The 22,205-nt window shown below is 35.4% G+C and overlaps 1 pseudogene; it reads left to right on the forward strand.

The window, feature by feature from the left end:
- The window catches only part of LOC120126184, a 30,839-nt pseudogene extending 13,427 nt beyond the window's left edge, over window positions 1-17,412 (forward strand).
- The last annotated feature ends 4,793 nt before the right edge of the window (window positions 17,413-22,205 follow it).

Below are 22,205 nucleotides of genomic sequence, written 5' to 3' on the forward strand. Positions count from 1 at the left end.
TGATAAACTGGGTTCATGCTCATTGCGATGGCGCTGGTGTTATCGCACCAGATAACTGGTTCCTCACGCTGCTTTACACCTAGACTGAGTAGGAGTGCATTGATCCAGGTGACTTCTGCGGCTGTGTCTGCTACACTACGGTACTCCGCTTCCATGGTGGACCTGGAAACAGTCTTTTGATTCTTCGAGCTCTAGACCACGGGGCATTTTCCAAGGAACATAGCATGACCGGATGTTGACCTTCGATTATCAGCATCACCTCCCCAATCTGCATCAGCAAATGTGACGACCTTCAGTCCTGCTTCACCAGCGAGGAACGTGAGGCCATAATCCAAGGTGCCAACCAGGTAACGGAGTATGCGCCTCACTGTTGCCATATGAGACTCACAGGGTGCATGCATATGCTGCGCAGCCTTGTTCACACTGTATGCAATATCAGGGCGAGTGTGGCACACATAGAGAAGTTTATCAACTAAGCTTCTATACTCACGAGCATCTGAGAGTAAGGGCCCTGCTTTATGCAGCAGTTTTGCTGTCCCAACCATAGGCGTAGCTGCAGAATTGGCATGTAACATGTTCGCCTTTTTTAGGAGCTCAAGAATGTACTTCTTCTGCGAGAGAACCAACTTACCACTGCTACGTTTGACCTCAACCCCAAGAAAGAAACTTAGTTCACTTAAGTCCTTGAGCGAGAAATCTCTTTTCAAAGACTGTACTACTCCCTCTATATCATCCTTACATTACCCAGTAATTATTATGTCGTCCACATAGACCAGGACAAAAACATAATCATCATGTATGCATCTCACAAAGAGTGACACATCGGCTAAAGACTCCACAAACCTCATCTACTCAAGACAAACCTTCAGCTTGTCATGTCAATTTATGGGTGCCTGGCGAAGCCCATATAACGCTTTGTGCAGCTTACACACAAGCGGTGACCCATCCGCATCAAATTCTTCAAACCCAAGAGGCTGCTGCATGTACACTTCCTTAGACAAGTCACCATTCAAGAACGCGTTATTTACATCAACTTGGCGTAGAGGCCAGTTCTTAGTGACAGCAAGAGAAAGCACCACATTCAGTGTGACAGGTTTCACAACTGGGCTGAACGTATCCTTGAAATCGTACCTAGGAACCTGTGAGTACCCTTTGGCAACGAGTCGTGCTTTATACCGTTGCATAGACCCGTCTGGGTTCTTCTTTATTTTAAAAAGCCATTTGCAGCCTACAACATCACGACCGTTGGGCAGAGGAACAAGAGACCAAGTCTTGTTGTCGTGCAACGCCCCAAGTTCAGCATCAATAGCAGACTTCCAATTAGGTGATTGCAACGCAGTTCGAACATTAGTGGGTATTGTGTCATCAAAAAAACTGGTGTACACCTTTGGCTTAAAAACACCTCATTTGCTGCGTGTAAGCATATAATGTCTATTTCCAGTGACCTCATCATGAACATGATGTTCTTGAGCAGGCACTGAAGTACTGGTCTCAGCACTATTGGATTCATTATGACCTGCACTTAACGGATGAGCTGGACTAGCAAGGTGGGAGGCATCACCTCTACCACTATCAGTCGATGTGGGAGATATACTATTGCCATTTGATGTAGAGGACGCAGCACGTGTTGTACTCAGCACACCTTTAGGTGTTGTATCCAAGTCAACTTCAGCTGAGGCACCTTTTCCAGCACTGGACTCGCGTTCTATATTTAATGAAGTGCAAGCACCATGTACATTGAATTTCCTTACATCGGTGACCACCTTCAGCGACTGAGGTTGTGGACCAGTCTTGTGAACTGAGTGCTCTGTACGATTATTCCCTGCAAAAGGAAAATGTACCTCGTTAAATACTACATATCTCGATACATATATGCAGCCATCAGGTGCGAGACACTGAAACCCCTTATGATGAGGGTTGTATCCAAGAAACACGCATGAATGTGATCGAAACTGCAACTTGTGTTTCAGGAAGGGTCGCAAGTGTGGGAAGCATTGGCAGCCAAATACCTTCAAAGACTCATACTTAGGTTTCTTTCCAAATAGCTTCTCAAAGGGCAACACTCCTTGCAATATCTTAGTTGGTAACCTGTTAATCAAGTGTATGGCAGTAACCACTGCATAGGACCAAAATCGAATGGGCATTGACGCTTGAGCAAGAAGCACAAGAGTAAGCTCGATGATGTGTCGATGCTTGCGCTCCACCACGCCATTTTGTTCGGACGTGTGTGAACACGTGACACGATGCACAATGCCTTCCTTGAGCAAACAGGTTGACAAACACCTGTATTCTCCTCCCCACTCACTCTGGACAGCTTTAATAGGCATATTAAACTGGTTTATAACTAGTTGTTGAAACAACCCAAATGCAGTGATCGCCTCAGCCTTATCCTTCAAGAGGTAAAGCCAAGAGTGTCGAGTACACGCGTCAACGAAAGTAACATAGTACTTAAAACCATTTGAGAGAATCGGTGCAAGCCCCCATAAGTCTGTGAAGACAAGCTGAAACGGAGTGTCATACACGGTGTTTGAATCAAAAAACGGTAATTTGTGGCTTTTCCCCATGTAACAAGCAACACACATTTTATTTATTGAACCAGAAACATTTACATTCAGCTGTTTACAGATTCTAGCTAAGTTATCATGTGAGAGATGCCCCAATCTTCGATGCCACAACTCATAAAGGTCACGGGATGTAGGTAAGGGACTTGCTTTAGCTACTAGAGCAGTCACTTGAGGATCTACAGCAAAGGAATACAAACCATTTTCTTCTTTCCCACGAAGAAACACTGTGCCAGTGTCTTCATCACGAACGCAACATTCATGAGCATGGAACTCAAAGAATGTATTATTGTCCCTAGCAAGCTTTGAGACAGACAGAAGATTCTTTGTTATTTTTGGTACATGTAACAAATCACTCAATAACAAATCTCGAGAGGAAGAGCACAAGGTAGTGTTGCCAACAGCCTTAACGTCTAAAGCCACTCCATTACCAACTACCAACTTACCTGGCCTGTTATAGTCATCTTTATGATTGAAAACTGCTTCATCGGGTGTGACATGATGTGTGGCACCCGAATCTACCACCCACCGTTCACGAGCTATTTTGGAGACAAGAGCTTGAGGGCACGAATCAACCTGAGACCCACCATTTCGAGCATTGCAACACTCACACTCAGCCACTTTAGTTTCACACATAGAATAATATGCATTTCCAGTCTGATCCTTGGAGTATGCTTTACTGCTAGATGTAACCCCAGGAAAACCTTGATCAAAGCGGTGCCAGCAGCTGTCAACAAGGTGACCATTCTTCCTGCAGAGTTGACACTGCATGTGTCGGCCATGTCCTCGGCCTCGTCCACCAGATCGACCACTAGAATTAGCCGGCGGCCAAGAAGGCTTATGATCATAAGAGAAATTGGAGGTAGAAGATCTGCTCACACCAGTTCCTTGAGCAACATTTGCACTAATTGGCAGTACCTCAAACTGATCACCAAACCTAGCTAGCTGCGTTTTCGGCATCCATCAGCATGGTATACACTGCATCAAGTGTCAACGACTCACGTGTGGTTGTTATAACCGCAACAAACGGTTGGTACTCACGAGGGAGTCCCTTTAATATGCTTGCAACCTGCTTGGCTTGAGACACCACGCTTCCACACGACTCCAAGGCGTCACACACTTCTTTTACACGTGTGAGGTAAACTCTCATGGAGTCATCACCCTTCTAGAGAGATTACAGCTTGTAGTGCAGGCTGATAACTACAGTCGTGGACCTGTTTCCAAAGAACTGGAGCACCGTGCTCCACACCACGGAGGCAGTTTCTACACCCACGAATTGAGGTAGGAGCTGAGGGCTAATTGTGGAGAGCAGCCATGACGCGAGGGCGTTGTCTTGAGCAATATAATCTTCATATAGCTCGTTCGGTACAACTTCACCATCATCACCGACCACAGTTTCAGGCGGCGACCTCATCATTCCCATCAAGAACCGTTCAAGGCGATGGTTGCGCACCGTCAGCAAGACTTGTTGTTTCCAAAGAAGGAATTTCGTTTCATCAAGAACGATGTTTACCTTTTTATTTGGAAATGCTTTGGCATTTCTTGGAGCAAACTCCATGAAAGGAGAAGAGCCACCACTACTCAGCATGGCGAACAAGAACACAGTCTTTGCAGAGATGAGTATTTACACAGGGACAGCGAAGCATATTTCCCCAGGAAATTTAGCGGTTGATACCATGTTAGAAAGCTAGAGATATCTTGAAGAAATGAAGAACACAAACGTTTTTCTCATTCATCTAAGCATATCGATTACATTGCCTTTATAGCAGTTTTACAAGAACCTTAGCTGAGCTACAACCACCGCAACTGCCTGCTAACAACCTTAACATCCCTAACCAACCTTAACTGCTAAACAACCTAGAGTAGTTACTCTAATAGGTTGTGATTTCAATACCCATTAGGACCATGTCTAACACATATATTGAAATCAAAGTGGAGATATACCCCTTCGAAAATCCAAATAAAACATATTCGATTATAAATTTTATGTAAAAGAAACACGAATTTTAAGCCTAAGGTTACTATTTTATTCAATAAATATTAAATATATTTACAGGAGGATATATCGATTTTGAAAGATCTTGGCGTGGATTCTTATAGATTTTCCATTCCTTGGACAAGGATTTTGCCTGGTAATATCTTCTTCATCAAACTCTTCTTCCTTTGTTGGTTTATATAATGAAAATGTAGGTCCAACTCTCGTCCATGACTAATGACTTTTTTGCCCATTACTATTAAATATAATTTATCACTATTAAAAATATTATTTATATAATCTACAAATAGATTATATAAATGTATGACAATGATTAATATATTAGAAAATAATTACTAAAAAAATAACGGATCAAATCTTAATCCTGAAATTGTTAATAACAATAACAGTAAAGTCTATCAAATATAATATAATGTTAATAATTTTTTTTTACTTTTACATCATATGGAACTCTGAGTGTTGTAATAAATCAAGAGGGCATTGATCATTATAACAATTTTATCAACGAGTTGATTAAAAATGGTGATTAATTGCTAACTTACCTTAGATATATATATATATATATATATATATATTCAAAATCTATTCAAGTCATGGGGCTAATTCTTTTGTACATATCATCAAATAAAGGCATCAAACCCTTTGTGACACTAATGCACTTTGATCAACCGGAAGCCCTTGAGAACAAGTACGGAGGTTTCTTAAATCACAGCATTGTGTAAGTTCCCACTCTAACATCGTTTATTGTTTGCAGCTTGTAATAAATATCATTAAAGCTCATTAATATTCTTTTTTTCCAGAAATGATTTCAAGGACTATGCCGAAATTTGTTATAAAACATAAGGAGATAGGGTTAAACATTGGATCACAATCAATGAGCCATTGATTTTGGCTAAAATGGGATATGCGTTGGGTATAGGTCCACCAGGCAGATGCTCAGATAGAAACTTTTGTCCAATGGTAATACAGCAACTGAACCCTACATTGTTTCCCATAACCTTCTTCTCGCCCATGCATCAGCTGCTAATCTCTACAAACAAAAGTACCAGGTAAACCCTAACTCATACACTATGTTACTTAGAAATACGAGTATTAGACGCATGAAATGAAAACTCGAGCAATCATAGTATGCATTGGTTGTTTAAATTTGGTTTGGTAGGCAACACAAGGGGGACAAATTGGAATAAGTCTTGTTGCACAGTACGTTGAGCCATATTCAAACACACCACTTGATATAAAGGCATCAAGGAGAGCCACTAATTTTGAGTTGGGATGGTTAGTACATGATTTTTCTCAACTAACTTATCAATATTAATAGGAATTAATAAATTAAGAAATAATATTTAACAAAATAAAATGGGGTGTAGGTATATGGAACCGCTGATGCGAGGTACCCAGAAAGCATGAGAAGATTGGTGAAGGAAAGGCTACCTGTTTTCACTACACAAGAGCAACAGCTCGTCAAAGGATCTTTCGATTTCATCGGTATAAATTATTACACCTCCACATATGATAAAGACATTTCATCAACTCCAAATGCTGCACCACCTAGTTGCTTGGTAGATCCAAATGTAAATGTCACAGTGTAGAAAGATGGTGTTCTTATTGGTCCAAATGCAGGAGGGAGTGCATTTATCTACGTTTATCCTCAAGGGCTTTACAAGGTTTTGAAGTTCATGCAGGAAAACTACTGTCAAAACCTTACCGTTTACATTACTGAGAATGGTTCGAAAAATGGAATCTTCCATGCTTTCATTCTACTGAATTGTTAACACTTCACTAATGCATCTTCTTAATGATTTGTATAGGTTATACGGAGAGGAGCAATGATAGTATTCCTATTTCTGAAGCATTAAAAGATGAATTAGAATGGAATTTATACAGAAATATTTGGATCAACTCCAAACTGAAATCAAGTGAGTTTCATTCTTATATATACACACTTATCATTTTGCATTTCTTTTATAAAAATGGTTAACGTGCTCTTATTTTGTTGATGATAGCAATGACGTGATTATAAAAGGTTATTTCTATTATATTTGATTGATAATTTTGAATGGGGAGAAGGCTACACCGTAAGATATGATCTTTATCGTGTTGATTTTAAAAAACTCACTCGTTCACTTAAAGAATCTGCTAAATGTAGGTCTGTAAATGAACTGAACGTTCAGCGAACCGTTCATGAACCGTGCGGCGGGAAGTTCGTTTATGTGCGTTTATTTATTAAATGAACGAACATGAACAAGATTTTTTGTTCGTTTAATTAAATGAACGAACATGAACATAGGTCTCGTTCGTTCATTTACGTTCGTGAACGTTCGGTTATGTTCGTTTATGTTCGTTCGATTATGTTCGTTTATGTTCATTCATTTATGTTTAACCCAATCTTCTTAAATCAATTTTGGTGACCAATTTGTAAGTATCTTAAAAATATTAATTAATATGATATTATGATGACCAACTCCATAATTAATCCAATTTTATTTGGAGATTAAATCCAATATGTTAACCTGTGAGGCACCTCGCACCTATATTAATTTTCCCCTTTTTTTCCCAAACCCTAGTGTTCACTAGAGAGTGGAGACGATCGCTGAAAGCTTCAAAACAAGTTATATTATAGTGCAATATGAAGTTTTACATGTTTGTTTTCATCTCTTTCTCTGTTTTATTTGGCTTAATAGTTGATATGTAAAGTTATTGCAGGTATCTTCACATCTAAAACTCAAGAAAACATCATACTTCTTTCTAGAAATAGATGGGAATATAAAGGTAACAATCGGAAGTATACGAGCATCAGTAAAGAGAAAAATATATAGAATTTGCCAGAAAACAAAACAAAGGTTTCTATGCAATTTCTGAAAAAGAGTGTAATAGGAGAAAATGATTGTTCATATATAATCATGGACCACTAAGATAAATGTTATAGCGTTAAATTAAAGTTGTGTGAATCATTTAATATCTTTAAAAGATCGATCGAAATATTTGATATCATCAAACATTTCATCACTGCTAATCAACTCTTACGCTATTTATCACTGTAGATTTGGTTGATTTGCATTGTCGACTATTTTTCATGAAAGAACAATGGAAGGTAGGGTCTCCAACGTTTATGTTCGTTTATGTTCGTGTTCATTTATGTTCGTGTTCGTTTATGTTCGTGTTCGTTTATGTTCGTTTAATTATTAAATGAACGAACATGAACAAATTATATTCCTTAATAAACGAACATGAACAAAAAAAATTTTGTTCGTTTATGTTCGTCTATTTATTAAATGAACGAACATGAACATACCTCCGTTCGTGTGCGTTCGGTTCGTTTACAGGCCTAGCTAAATGGTATCATGACTTCGTTAAAAATGTACGAAAATAAAGATATCAAACATCAAGTTGATTATGTTAAAAATACCTTTTTTATAATTTATGATATAAGTGTAAATCTTTTGTATAAATCTTTTAATATTAATAAAATGAATAAATAAATAAATAAAATACAAGTTATGTTTATGTATTTTGTTCCAAGACAAAATAAACTTTTAAATAAGTGTTGCTAAAAGGGTTAAATTTTATTATTATTTTTCAGAATGCTTGTTTCTATGGCCTATGGTGGAGCATATTAAAACATATAGGCAAGAAGTACAATCCGTCTAAGTTATTAAAAATGAAATAAAATAAAATATACTTGTATAATAGACATTTAAATTATTGTTTTTCTACTCGGAAAGATATAATTTTCTAAATAAGACCTCAGTTAAAAGCCTCGTTAAAAATCTCCCTAGACCTAGATGGAGGAAAATAGCCTCATTTTAAAATTTTAAAAAAAATCAATGTACTATTTTTTTAATAAATCTGAAGTAAATAAAAGGTAGTATTTAGTCAAAGGCTCTCAACCATTTAACAATAAAACTTGATACCCCTAACATATGTGGTGCTCAAACCTAGGATCTCGAGGAATAACAACAAATCGCTTAACCGCTAAGGTCACTGAACCAAATTACTATTTAAACGGTTTCGATGTGTTAGTTAATACTATTAGTATAATTACATATTTAGTTCATATTACTTATACATTTTATATAGTTAGTATTGATTTTAATTTAATTCAATAAATTTAATCCTCAAATCATATGCTTACACATGTCACCATCTTACTAGAGAATTTTTTTTCTTCTTAATTTTAATTTTATTAAAAGTTTAGCATGTTTAAAAGAACATATATCACAATGATAATTTGATAAAATAAAAATCCAAATGATCTTAAATTACCTTAACCAAACATTATAATCTTACATTCTTACCAAATAATATACTACAACATTCTCAATATTATGTCAAGTATAGATTAATATTTTCGTAAATATGATAATATCTACTCCATTCGTTGGTAATTTTATCCAAAAGTCACCCTTAAAATATATATTTACCAAATGTAAGCCTTTTTTCCAATATTTATCAAAATATCTCCCCTTCATATACGCGCCTTAGGCATACATGGAAAAGGCAAATTTTACATAACTCACCTTATGTTAATTTGAAAGTACACGTGAAAGGCACGTTCTACAGAACGCACCCTTGCCCTATTTATACCACCCAATTTTAAGGTTAAGATTAGTGGTTTGTAGTTTAATTTTATGGGTTTTAGGGTTATATGGGTTAATGGTTTTAAGGTTTAGGGGTTTTAGAGTTTGGATTTTTCTAGTTTAAGATTTAGGGTTTTCAAAATGAAATATTTCTTACTCTTATCTCATATACATATAAAGAGATAAAAGTTTTAGGTTCAAATAATTGAACATGTTCATATATAATATGATGTACAAATTAAGAATAATTACTTACTTCAATCTCAGTAATAAAAAATCTATTACAATACTACTTTCATGTTTTCAATTTTTTTTAAATGAAATATTTCTTATCTTTAAGTCTTATCTCATATACATATTTCCAAAATAAAAGATAAAAGAAAACTTTAATTTAATTAGTAGGATTAATAACAAAATCTATTACAATATTACTTTTATATTTCCAAAATCAATAAAAAACAACCCTTCAAAATTTTATCACATGAGCAATTTGTTTGCAGAATCTTTGCGATTTACGAAACTAATATAATATTGGTAATGTTATGCATAGTCATGGTTCTATAATGCATAAGCTCTTTTTGCTTCATTGGATGAAGAGTATATAACACTTGATATTCTTGTTGCAACCTCTCTTTAATGTGAAGTAATCGTATACCCAACGCATAAGTTGCTTCAATCATACCTATCCGAAGATCGAGTTGAAACAGTTGTCGCATCATCTTAAGTATACATTTTTTGGGAAGCGACTCTACGTTACCTGTGATAATTTTGAATAAGTTCTCTAAGAAAGAGGAGGACGATTTGGTAGGTGTCCTCAAAACTTACAGAAAGAGGATTGAATGGACTATAGATAACATCAAAGAACTTAGTCCATCAACGTGCATGCATAAGATCAAGGTAGAGGATGACACTAAACATTCTAGAGAGGGACAAAGATGCTTAAATCCTCTAATAATGAAGGTAGTCAAAAAGGAAATTCAGTAACTACTAGATGTCTACATGATATATCCAATTTTTGATAGTGAATGGGTAAGTCTGGTCCATGTGGTCCTAAGAAAATCGGATTTATTGTAACACCCTAAATTTTGGGTTAGTAGTTTCAGTTTTTACCCGAGAGGTAAATAGACCTCGTAAAATTTATAATTTAAGTCGTTGGGCTTAATTGGGTTGGAATTGAGCCCAATAAACCATAAAAAGAGGATTTTTACATAGTAGGAAGATGAAGAGGGAACAACAGTGTAATTAGCCCATTTTTAAAAGGTTAAGACTTTTTGTATCTTCTTCCATTTTCTTCTCTTCACTTTCTTCATTCTCATTTTCCTCCATCCATCTTCCTCTCAAAGTTTCTTAGCAAGAAAAAGTGACGGGTTTCCATCCAAATCTTAGAGGAAATGTGTGTGGCTAAGTAAGGAGCCTCATTTCGGGATTCAATCAGTAAGGCATTATATTTCTAATCATTTGGGGTATTAAGCTTTCTTAAATTTCAAGAAATTGCTAAGATTTGTATAGTTGAGAATGTTAGGGTTTAAACTTGATTTGAAGATTAAATCATGTTTTAGGTATTAAGGAAGTGTTTTTATGACACTTAAAGAGCCTAAGTAACTTATTAAAACTTCATAATAAGTTTAGGAACTAACCCAAGTAATTTAGGATGTTTTTAGGTATTTTTTTCATAAAATATTAGTTTTAGGGTTCAAATATTAATATTGGGATGAACAATATCGATATTGGTTAAATTTGGGCTAAAATTAGGGGTTTTAGAGGGGAGTTCGATATTGCCAGGGGAGTATCAATGTTGTCCTTGCAATACCGATACTCAGGGAAGTAATATCGATACTAAGGCCTCATTTTCACAATAGAATATACTTTTGGTACCGATACTTAGAGGAGCATCGATACTTGACCCTAGGGTATTGATACTACAACTAGAGTATCGATACTACACCCGATTAAGGTCTGTAAGAGCTAAAGATGGTCTGTAAGGGTAAGACTTAGTCTGTGAAGGACGAGAATGGCTAAAGGGGTCCAATGGCACTCGTAGGAGTGGGTTACAACCAGTGTAACCATAGCAGGCATAATACGTCCAAGAATTTTTAGTGAGCATGTAACATATATTTATAAATGGAGGATTAGTCCACAAGGTGTACCGACAAGAGGTATGACACAATAATCAAATTATGAAACAAAAGTGTCTTAAACCGTAAGAACGACCAAGAGTGTTGGATGTATAAATACTTCTCTTATTCAATGGAGAATTGAGGGAAAACGTAGTAATAGGGAATAAAGTATCGCCACCCAAAATTGAACTCTAGTCATATATCGGGCTAACCAGAACCTCGACCGGTAAATAGTATACACAATAATCGTCTTAAAGCCTTGAATCACATAGAGATTTTCTAGAGTTAGAGAATGACTAAAATACCCTTAAGTAGCATATAACCATATCAATAGATATTATTAATAGTAATAGATTTACTAAACCTCTCATGACGTTCTAGATGAGAGAACGAGCGAGACAACAACTAGAAATAGAAACAGTAATAGCTAGATACAATAATAGCTATGATGTCATAAAACTAGCCTTTGTGTGACACTCGGTAGACAACCCAGACACCCGAGTTACTTTAGTAGTATGATGTTTGTCTTGTTTGTTAGTATGTATAGGTATATACCAGTCAATGCCATGACACGTCTTTTACCAGCTGGGCGCATATGCCCCAAGACTCGACAGACTAAGCTGGCGGGGTGTACGTTTTCAATGCAGCTCCAAATCTCACCCTATATACCTAATGGGTCGAGTGTACATGTCCAAGCAGTTCTGGATCTCACATAGGTACCCAATGGTACTTTGATAAGATAGAGGGGTGTATGAGCTCTGAGATGCAGAACCCTCAGTCGCACTATGATGCCAACCACAACTTGTGTGTTGCATAGTAGTTTCAATTTTGCATTCAGATAAGGCACAACAGAGTCAGTATAACATTTAGATAATACATAGTCGAGTAACATTACATTCACATAATGCATAGTAGAGTTAATGTTGTATTCAGATAATACACATGAGCATCAGTATCACATTTAGATAATGCACATCAGATATAGACATTAAGGTTGGAGACCCTTTAGCGGTGTACTCATGACTAAGCACTTAGTAGAGAATTTAGGGGAAGCATGAGACTTCTACTTCAGAGACATGACAGCTAAGCCTTAAGTAGATATCACTTTATCTAGATCATGCATGTACCTACTGCTTAGTATCATATCTTCAGCATGCTTGCATTTATGAAATTCTCATGCTGTTCTAGATTAGCGATTATACTGTTGGGCTTTGTAAGTTCGGCCTTCAGAAGTTTTTCTTTGGTAGGTTAGTAGTATGAGCAGTTCATGGAACCTTACTTGTGTATTAAGTTTATTAAACTCAAAGTTTGTATTATTTTGATTTTAAATTATGTGTCACGGAGCTCTCCTTCAAAGTGTTGTACCATAGCCTAGTAGGCATATGTATTCATTAAACCTTACTTGTGTATTCGTTTATTAAACTCATAGTTTGTATTATTTTGATTTTAAATTATGTGTCATGGAGCTCTGGTTTTATAACTTGTTTTATAAAATTTGTTTATGTTTTGAATTATAATACCATTCAACATATTTGAAAAGAAAATGAATAGGTTATGAAAATCAGGAGTTGCCTCAATAGCCCAATGTGGCACTTTAGGCTCAATCGAGTTTAGGGTGTTATAGTTATGGTTATTGAAAATTTTGAAGGTGAATTAATCCCTAAAAGAGTTCAAAACGAATGAAAAGTATGTAATGACTACAGGAAGTTGAACTCTTTAACTCAAAAAGATCATTTTCCCTTTCCTTTTATTGATTAGATGATAGAACAATAAGCTGGTAAATCTCATTGTTGTTGTCTTGATGGCTTTTCAGGTTTCTTTCAGATCCAGTGGCATAAAAAGACCAGGAGAATACAACTTTTACTTTTCCCTTAGGGATTTTTTCTTATCATCGAATGTTTTTGGACTTTGCAAAGAATCTGCCACATTCTAGAGATGCATGATAAGTATCTGCTCCAATTATATCAAGAAAGGAATTAAAGTGTACATGGATAACTTCACGATTTACTGTAACTCTTTTGGTGAATGCTTATATAATTTGACTGTGGTTTTGAAAATTTTCCTTGTGCTTAATCTTGTCCTCAACTATAAAAAGTGTCATTTTATGGTTTACAAACGATTGACTTTGGATCACATTGTTTCTTTTTATGGAATAGAGGTCGATAAGGCCAAAACTGACGTGATACACTCACTACCATACCCAACATCTGTGAGGAAAGTTTGCTCATTTCTTGATCATGCAATTTTTTACTGCAGGTTTATAAAGAATTTTTCTAAGGTGCCACAACTGCTTTGTAATCTATTTTGAAAAGATAAAGCCTTCAAATTTGATGATGAGTGTAAAATCACTCTCGATATCTTAAAGAAAGAAATCATTTTGGCACCTATAATACAGCCACTTAATTGGGATTATCTCTTTAAGATCATGTGTGATGCATGTGATTTAATTGTGAAAGTTGTACTTGGGCAAAAAATCTTCAAGGAGCCTTACATTATAGCCTATACGTCTAAGATATTAAATACGACTCAACGACATTATTTTACTACTGAAAATGAGCTTTTTGCTATTATTGCCTTAGATAAATTTCGTTCTTAATTCTCAGTATTAATATAATTGCTTATTCTGATCATGCGGCCTTGAAATATTTACTGAGCAAGAAGGAAGCCGCGCTTGGTTTGATGGATTTTACTTTTACAAAATTTTAATCTTGAGATCAAAGATAAAAAAATATGTGAAAATCTATTCACTGACCATTTAAGTCACCTCCTCATCTCTCAACTTGATGCGCCAATTCAAGAAAAATTCCATGAGGAACATGTATATGTGGCGTAGGGAACTACCCCATGGTTTGTAGATAAGGTTAATTATTTAGCCACCGGTAAGTTACCATCAGATTTGCTGAAAGCGAGTTAAAATCTATACTCAATTTTTTTTTCATTCTTATTAATATGGAGGTCACTTCGGACCAAAGGAAACTATACATAAAATTCTTGAGCGTGAATTCTTTTGGCCTAACATTTTCCATGATACATATATGTTTTGTACATCGTGTGAAAATGTCAGAGCGTAAGTAATTTAAGTTGTAGAAATGAAATTCCTCTTAATCCAGTTCATATTTGTGAAATCTTTAATGTGTGAGAAATCGATTACATGGGGCCATTCGTTTCTTCCTTTGGAAATTATTATATCATTCTTATTGTGAATTTTGTATCAAAATGGATAGAAGCTAAAGCTACCGAAACAATGATGCCAAAATTGTCGTTAAGTTTCTAAAAAAATTTATTTTTTCCAGGTTTTGCACGCAACGAGTGATTATAAGTTATAGAGGATACACTTTGTCAGTCGGATCATTGAAACGCTTATGAAGAAATATAGGGTGACACAAAGAATTGCCACAACTTACCATCCTTAGATGAATGGGCAAGTGGAAGTATCAAACTGAGAGATCAAGACGATTCTTGAAAAAAAAAATAGTCAAGCTGTATCGCAAAAATTTGAGTTTAAAGTTGTTCGATGCCTTATGGGCATATCAAACCACATATGAAGGCCCTATTGGCATGTCTCCATATCGTCTGGTCTTTAGTAAACTGTCCCATATGTCGGTTGAGTTGGAGCATAAGTCTTATTGTGTGGTTAAACAATATAGAATAGAGATTGAAGCAGTCGACGAAGAGTGGAAACTACACATTTAGGAACTTGAGAAAATTCGTAAAAATGCTTACGATAGTGCCCGGATATATCAGGATAAAACAAAAGAATTCCACGATCGTAGAATTTCTTTTAATTTTTTTCTATAGAACAAAAGGTTCTACTTTTTAACTTAAAGTTTAAACTCTTTGCAGGAAAACTTCGATCGAAGTGGCTTGGATCTTTTACGGTGACCAAATGTTTCCCCATAGCGCAGTCGAAGTTCAAGACGATTTGTTTCAAAGTGAATGGTCAATGGTTGAATTCGTATTATGAGAATCATAGAGCTTGCGTAATTGAAGAACTTATTTTGGAAGAACTTGTAGTCTGAATCATGTCGTTGAACTAGCGAGTTAAACGAAACAATTTAATGGGAGGCAACCCATTTTTAATTTCATTTTTTTTTCTTTTCTTTGTTATATTTTTTTATTAAGCATTTTATTATATTTTAATTTTTTATTTTTGAATTTTCAAGTATCCGATGCTTTTAGTCGAACTTAAACAAAGTCAAGTGCAGCATTATCGATCGAATAATTTTTGGACCCCTAAAATAGTGGAGTCGCACGAACAGCTAAGGGAAACATTCCCCCTAATCCCATGCACGCCTTTTCATTAAATAGTGTGCGTTAGCAAGTCCCCTTAAAGCCTGGCGCAAGATAGCAAACCCTAATGCCCTACTTTTTCATGCGATTTATCATCCATAATCCGACAAGTTTTTCCCCAATTCAAACATTCACCCCCACATTTCAACACCTATTTGACTAGCCACTTAAAAATCCTTGAGCCCCACTTTATCACTTTATTCTTTTCCCACAAATCCAATACCAATACAACTTTTCCCTTTTTATCTTTACCCCACATGATCAATTTTAAACAAAACCCTATTTTGTTTTATTCCAGTCACTCGATGTTACCATTCTCCACCCTTTTTCTTTTGTTTTTCACTCATCAAGGCCGCACCCTTCCACCATCACCTCGCCACGCACTGCTCATCGTTGACCTTCATTCTATCTTACGTCGATTGCTCTGTATTACTTTTCACCTTTCGTTCACCATGGTTAGGACCTGAAACCAAGGAAATAATCCCCCTTTACCACTGGTCATCCTTAGGGGTTGTCGTTTGTTTGTTGCACGGATGTTCATTGAAGTACCTAATGATTTTGAACCCAGTGCACCGTCGCCTGCTCCCTGTCGAGGACGTGGTGGAGGTCGCACCTTGAGTTATCCGTCGGTCAAACCAAAACCATCCTATACATCGTTCGTCTCTTCTGCATCAAACGATCATTGCTCACGTTGATATGATGTTACCGGGTCAAGCAATCTGCGGTATTCTCCTCATTCACGCTCACCTTCTCCCTTATTCCATTTGATGCCTACGGTCGATTTCTCCTCTTACCATCTGAGGCATTCAACCATGCCTTTCTATTCGATGCACTCGGCAGCATCGAAACAGTACCCCGAGGTAAATTTCAAATATGTTTCAATTCAACCGTTATTAATGTACCATCATATTTTTGGATTTACAAAGGACTTCATTGTCAGATTTCCACCAATGGGGCAGGCTGACAATGCTTCAACATCTCATTATCATGTTGGGCAGCCCTCTTCTCTATCCCATGCATCAAGTTCGAGTGAAATTCTAGCACCCTTAATAGACCACCGCTGACTTCAAGAAACCCCGAAAGGAATCGTCGAGGATGATCATATGTGGTTCCAGCTGAAGAAAATTTGTAGGGCTTTTTACAGTTCAAAAATGATGAACTTATCCGCTTCTAGTCGGTCCCACATCGACCTTTCGCGTTTATACTTATATCCCGAGTCAGACTTTAGAAACTTCACACTTGAGAGATGATGTACATGCTTATTTTGAAGCAGTTAGTTGGACACTATACTATAAAATTAAATGTGGCACGTTTTATGAACTTGATTTTGAATTTTATGCTACATTTACTTTTTCACATCTTCGTCTTATAAATGTTCAGTCTCCCGAAGTTGTTTTCTTCTGATTATGTGGAAATTATTTTTGAACATCTATTTCTGAATTCAATCTTACTATGGACTCTTAATAGATGTCATGAATCATGATTATCTGACTGCTTTGCTTGAGATGTCGCAGGACTTTGATGCAGATTCTACTTATGCGAAACTTATCGCTTTGGTCGATCAACCCTTCAATGTCTGCACAACTAAAGCCCTTTATATTCATGATCCAACATTGCGTTACATACACCATTTATTGGCTTATAACTACTCGAGAAGAAACGATTCTTCTTCTTCCCTAAGTAAAGTTGAACTTTTCTTCCTATGGTGTATGTTAACCGATATGAAGGTAAATTTGTGCTTTTGGTTTGTCCAAGCTTTCAAGATCGTTATTCTATCTAGTTTCCCCCTTATCCTCATACCTTACATAATTCATCTAGCTTCTCATATAGCCAATTTTGATGTTATACAATTTTTGTTCCCCTAGGTGTGATGACTCCTTAAGGAGAACAAGTCTTCATCCATCGGAATGTACAACCACCGACATCGAAAGCACCTCGCCCGAATATGAAAACACAAATAGATGAATTACACGATCGCCTCCACACCCTCAAGACCAACATAGCTGAGATCATATCCTATCTCCACCATAGCGCCTCTCACTGTGGCTGTGGCCGCAATTGACACTAAACACAGAGAGTATCTCTATTCCTTCTCTTGTACTTTAATTTTACTTATTGGGACAATATGCTTTAAGTGAGGGGGTAGATAATAGTTGTATCACTTTTCTCTCAGTTGTTTATGTGTTTGGATTCGAGTTGCCTTGGTTGATATGTTGAGATTTTCTATTGCCTATTATGATTCTTGCTTTGTTTCCTTAAATGTCATATAAGTTCTTGATCACACTCTTATTTGAATTAGGATTCATGATAGTAAAGTAGCATGATTAGTGTTTTCTTCAAATCTTTATTGATATCCCATGTGTTTATTGGTTGTCATGTTCTTGACTCGGTACAATTAAACTTTACATGAGAATTGAGCTTAAATGAGAAATTTCTTGACTTTCTTGCTCATTTGTTTGATTGAGTGTGACAGACTAATATTGATGTTTTAGAACTTGTGATTAAATACATATCGAGACTGCATGTTGAACTTGATGTTTAATATGATAAGGGCATCTATGATTTAACCACTTCTCTTGTAACACCCTCAACCCATATCCGACCCGAATACGAGTCTGGGGTGTCACATTGACTTTTCAAACTTTGACTCTTGACAAAATTCAAAGAAAATTTAAAAACTTTCATTTAAAATAAAAACTGTTTATTTACATAAATTGACCAAAATAACCAAAATCGATCAGAGCATATTCAGCTCAATCAATTAGTACATGCCAACTATGTTCAGATTAACCAAACACATTTAAATCATTTATTTTTTGATCTGAAACGTTGTAAGGAAAAATGCTGACCTATCTTGCTCCTCTAAACTTCTCTTCTTGCTTTCCAGAACCTACGTGTGAAACACTCACACGCTAAGTCTATGACTTAGTGAGGCATTAAACACATTAAAGTAACTTTAACTACTCAATCATGCATGAACATATCATATCATGCTATCATACAAAACAATATAGCATTTCATGTAATCAAATGTACACATATACACATCATCATATCAATCATATAATATAATTCATATCACAAAAGCATATACTTTACATGTAATATATATATATATATATATATATATATATATATATATATATATATATATATATATATATATATATATATATATATTATTATTATCTCTTTGTTAGCCCATGTACATCTGTGAGAACTGTAGATATGTCAGTCTATTGAGGTTGTGCACTATACTGTAACCACAGCTCGTTTGGGGTCCCACTAGGGGCTATGAGATTTTGTCCCGAAGGACCTATGCACTGTATTTGTCCCGAAAGACCACTCCTTAAGAACCATATACATATTTCAATGAATCACATATGTGTCTCACAAGACCCTGTAAATGTTCCAAAGAATACATATATGTCCCGAAGGACCACGTAGAACCCTCGACTCTTGGCATGCCAACTATACCTCTAGCTCTCTTTACACATAACATGGGCATTTTCACTTATATCATTTCACATATACATTTTCATATCACCTGTTCATATAAGCTCATAGCTTCTTTCACATATACATGTAGACATATAGCTTCTTTTCATATAATTCATATCACTTTTCATATAATTCACATGTTCACATATAACACCTATGACTATATTCATGCATAAATAATAATCATATCACCCATATTAATATTCATAAAATCATGTAATCAAATGTTGGAAGTAGACTCATCGCGAGTCTTTTCCACACACACCATATACTAATGCATATGCACTCACCTGAGCCTCACTAAGTTCCAATCCACTTTTGTGATTTTTTTTCCTTTCTTTCGATCGAATCTTAACTTGATGATCGTTCCGGAACTTGTTCGTGTTCAATATCTACATAATCACATATTGATACATATCAGTATCCAATTGGTATACTCTAATCTATCATTTCTTAGACTAAAAGAAATGTCTATTTCAATTTCCCCTTGAAGTGCATTGATGCATTCTACAGTGCATCGATGCATTCTTTAACATGTGCATCGATGCACTACCCATGCATCGATACACAAATTACCTTCGATGTTTTCATTTTAAGGGGATGCATCGATGCACTCCTTATGCATCGATGCACCAATTGCATTCGATGTTTCTTCTTTAAAGAGTGCATCGATGCACATTGAATATGCATCGATACATCTTGCCCAGAATTTATATTTTAGCACGAAAATCATCAACTCTTCCCTTAATTCTTCTATTTTAATCCTCTAATATGTCATTAAACTCAACTACCATTACTTAAACCAACTTATATCCATGTAAATCATCTTTAACCTCAAAATCCTTGACAAGTCAAAACCAACTTTAGAACTTCAAAAACCTTTCTATAACAAAAGTTAATTTATAAACCCTTAATAGAAATTCCTTTTTAATTCTCTCTATTTGGTGTTTTAAACTTATATAAGCTTTCCTTAAGCTTATATAACCCCGAAAGACTCAAATCCAACTTAAAACTTTCAAGAAATCAAAAGCTAAATCAAACTTACCTTTGCTCTTGGCTTCCACGTAAAGAAGAAGAAGAAAGGAGAAGAGAACTCTAGAGAATTCTCTCCCTTTCCACGTGTATTTATCCTTACCAATCCCATTTTTAATTCATTTCTTGGTCAATTGACCCTTTTGCCCTTTATTTCTTTTAATAATTACTAAATAACCTTCATCATATATATCCAATAATCATTGAACTATTTCATTCTTCTACTTTAGTCACAAAATTCTGAAATTTTACAATTTGGTCACTAACCCGGTATTGCGGATGTTACAAATCTCCCCTCCTTTTTAAGAAAATTCGTCCTCGAATTTTCACTGGACATCTTGATAGAAACATATCTTCTAAAGTTCTCATGTTGCTTCATTTAATTAATCTTTCTTATCATCATCAGAAACTTACTTTTCAATCCTTTAGCTTTTCAATTAACTTTTTCCTTTATATATATATATATATATATATATATATATATATATATATCATATCATGTCACTTATCATTTAAACAGCAACCAGTAACTTCAATCCATTTTCATCAATCAACAACCTAAATCAATCTCTAACTACCTTATAATAATAAGCAAATTCGTTTTCCATCATCATTTAACCAAAAACACGACCTTAAATCTTCTTTAAATATGATTCAACATACACTTTTAAAGAATCTATTCACATCACCTTGCTCACTTTTCTTACTTCTATATCAAAATTATCATCTACATTCCATATAACCTTTATCGTATCTGATCCTTTAACTCAATCCATTTCACTTCTTTATTCCATTCTTCCTTTATTTATTCCTTATACACAAATCATATCTTTCCTTTCATGTTCACATACTCTTGTCTTTTCACCTATACTCATCTCTGTGTAACAATCTTCATTGCATCCTCATAACTTTGATATCCCTATTTCTTATACAGAACTTTATTCTTTATCATCTCTTGTATTTGTATTTTCTTCTTTGAAGCCACTTTTTAAAACATACCAATGCTTATCTCTTTGCTTACATCATATCTGTATGATCAAAATACATAACCACATCCAGATTCATATCATATTTGATTAACTCAACTTTATCTTTCCTCCAATCTTATAACTGTAGAACCTTTACTCTGACAGCTAGATAATAACTTATGTTCAATCTAGGGCACAAGCCCTATTCTACCAATCATATACATCCTTTCCAATCGAAATTATCTCAAAATTTGCTTACTCAACTTATCAATTTCACCTCTATTCTCATACATCCTGAAATTTCTTTTGCTCAAACTCCACATTCGACTTCATGTGTCTTATAATCTGATCATTGATATACACATTCTCAAACTCTTCTTATCAATCCTCAGCTTTACTCAAATATCCAAATCCTTATTTCCTTTACTATACCACATTACCATGTTCCAAATATATAACTGTATCCAAATCCATTTCATATTTGGTTATCATATCCTGACAATATCTTATAATCTTATAATTCCAGTACATTTTTATCACGTACTCTGGTTAGCCAACGCTAACTCTTTCCATCTTAACTGCAAACTCTTATCATAAATATACTCTTGTTTATGCTCAATACTATCACTTCGTTTCAACTCATAAGCTCTGATTTTATACATCTTATACACTTGTCACTAATGCACTTATCCTGGAGTTCTTCTATAAGTACTCACCACGTCATTCGATCTTTTAACGTTTTTATGGTGACACTTGTTCACCATATTCTATCTTATCCACATAATAACAAAACTAATCCTTATCGCTTTTCCTATTCAAAACAATAATGATCTTCTTTCACTATTCTAATATGATTTCAACTTTCTGAAATCAACCTTTGATCTTATGAGGCACTTCCTGAGATGTCCGCTCTTCCTCCTGCCTGGCCAAGGCAGGTGAATTGCTACAACCATCAGATTCACCCCCTCGCTTTCTTTGAAATTCTCATAATCAGATTTCTACTATATTAAACTAATCTTATTCTATTAGCAAGACAACATACTCCTTACACTATCAGATCAGATATTTTTTTTCACTCTGTGTTGGCATGTACACATTTTATGACATTTTGGACTTTAGTTTATGTCGAGAATCGGCTAAACCGTAGCTCTGATACCATTAAA

This window comes from Hibiscus syriacus, unplaced genomic scaffold, assembly GCF_006381635.1.
Source record: "Hibiscus syriacus cultivar Baekdansim isolate YM2019G1 unplaced genomic scaffold, ASM638163v2 tig00110450_pilon, whole genome shotgun sequence".
Classification (NCBI taxonomy): Eukaryota; Viridiplantae; Streptophyta; class Magnoliopsida; order Malvales; family Malvaceae; genus Hibiscus; species Hibiscus syriacus.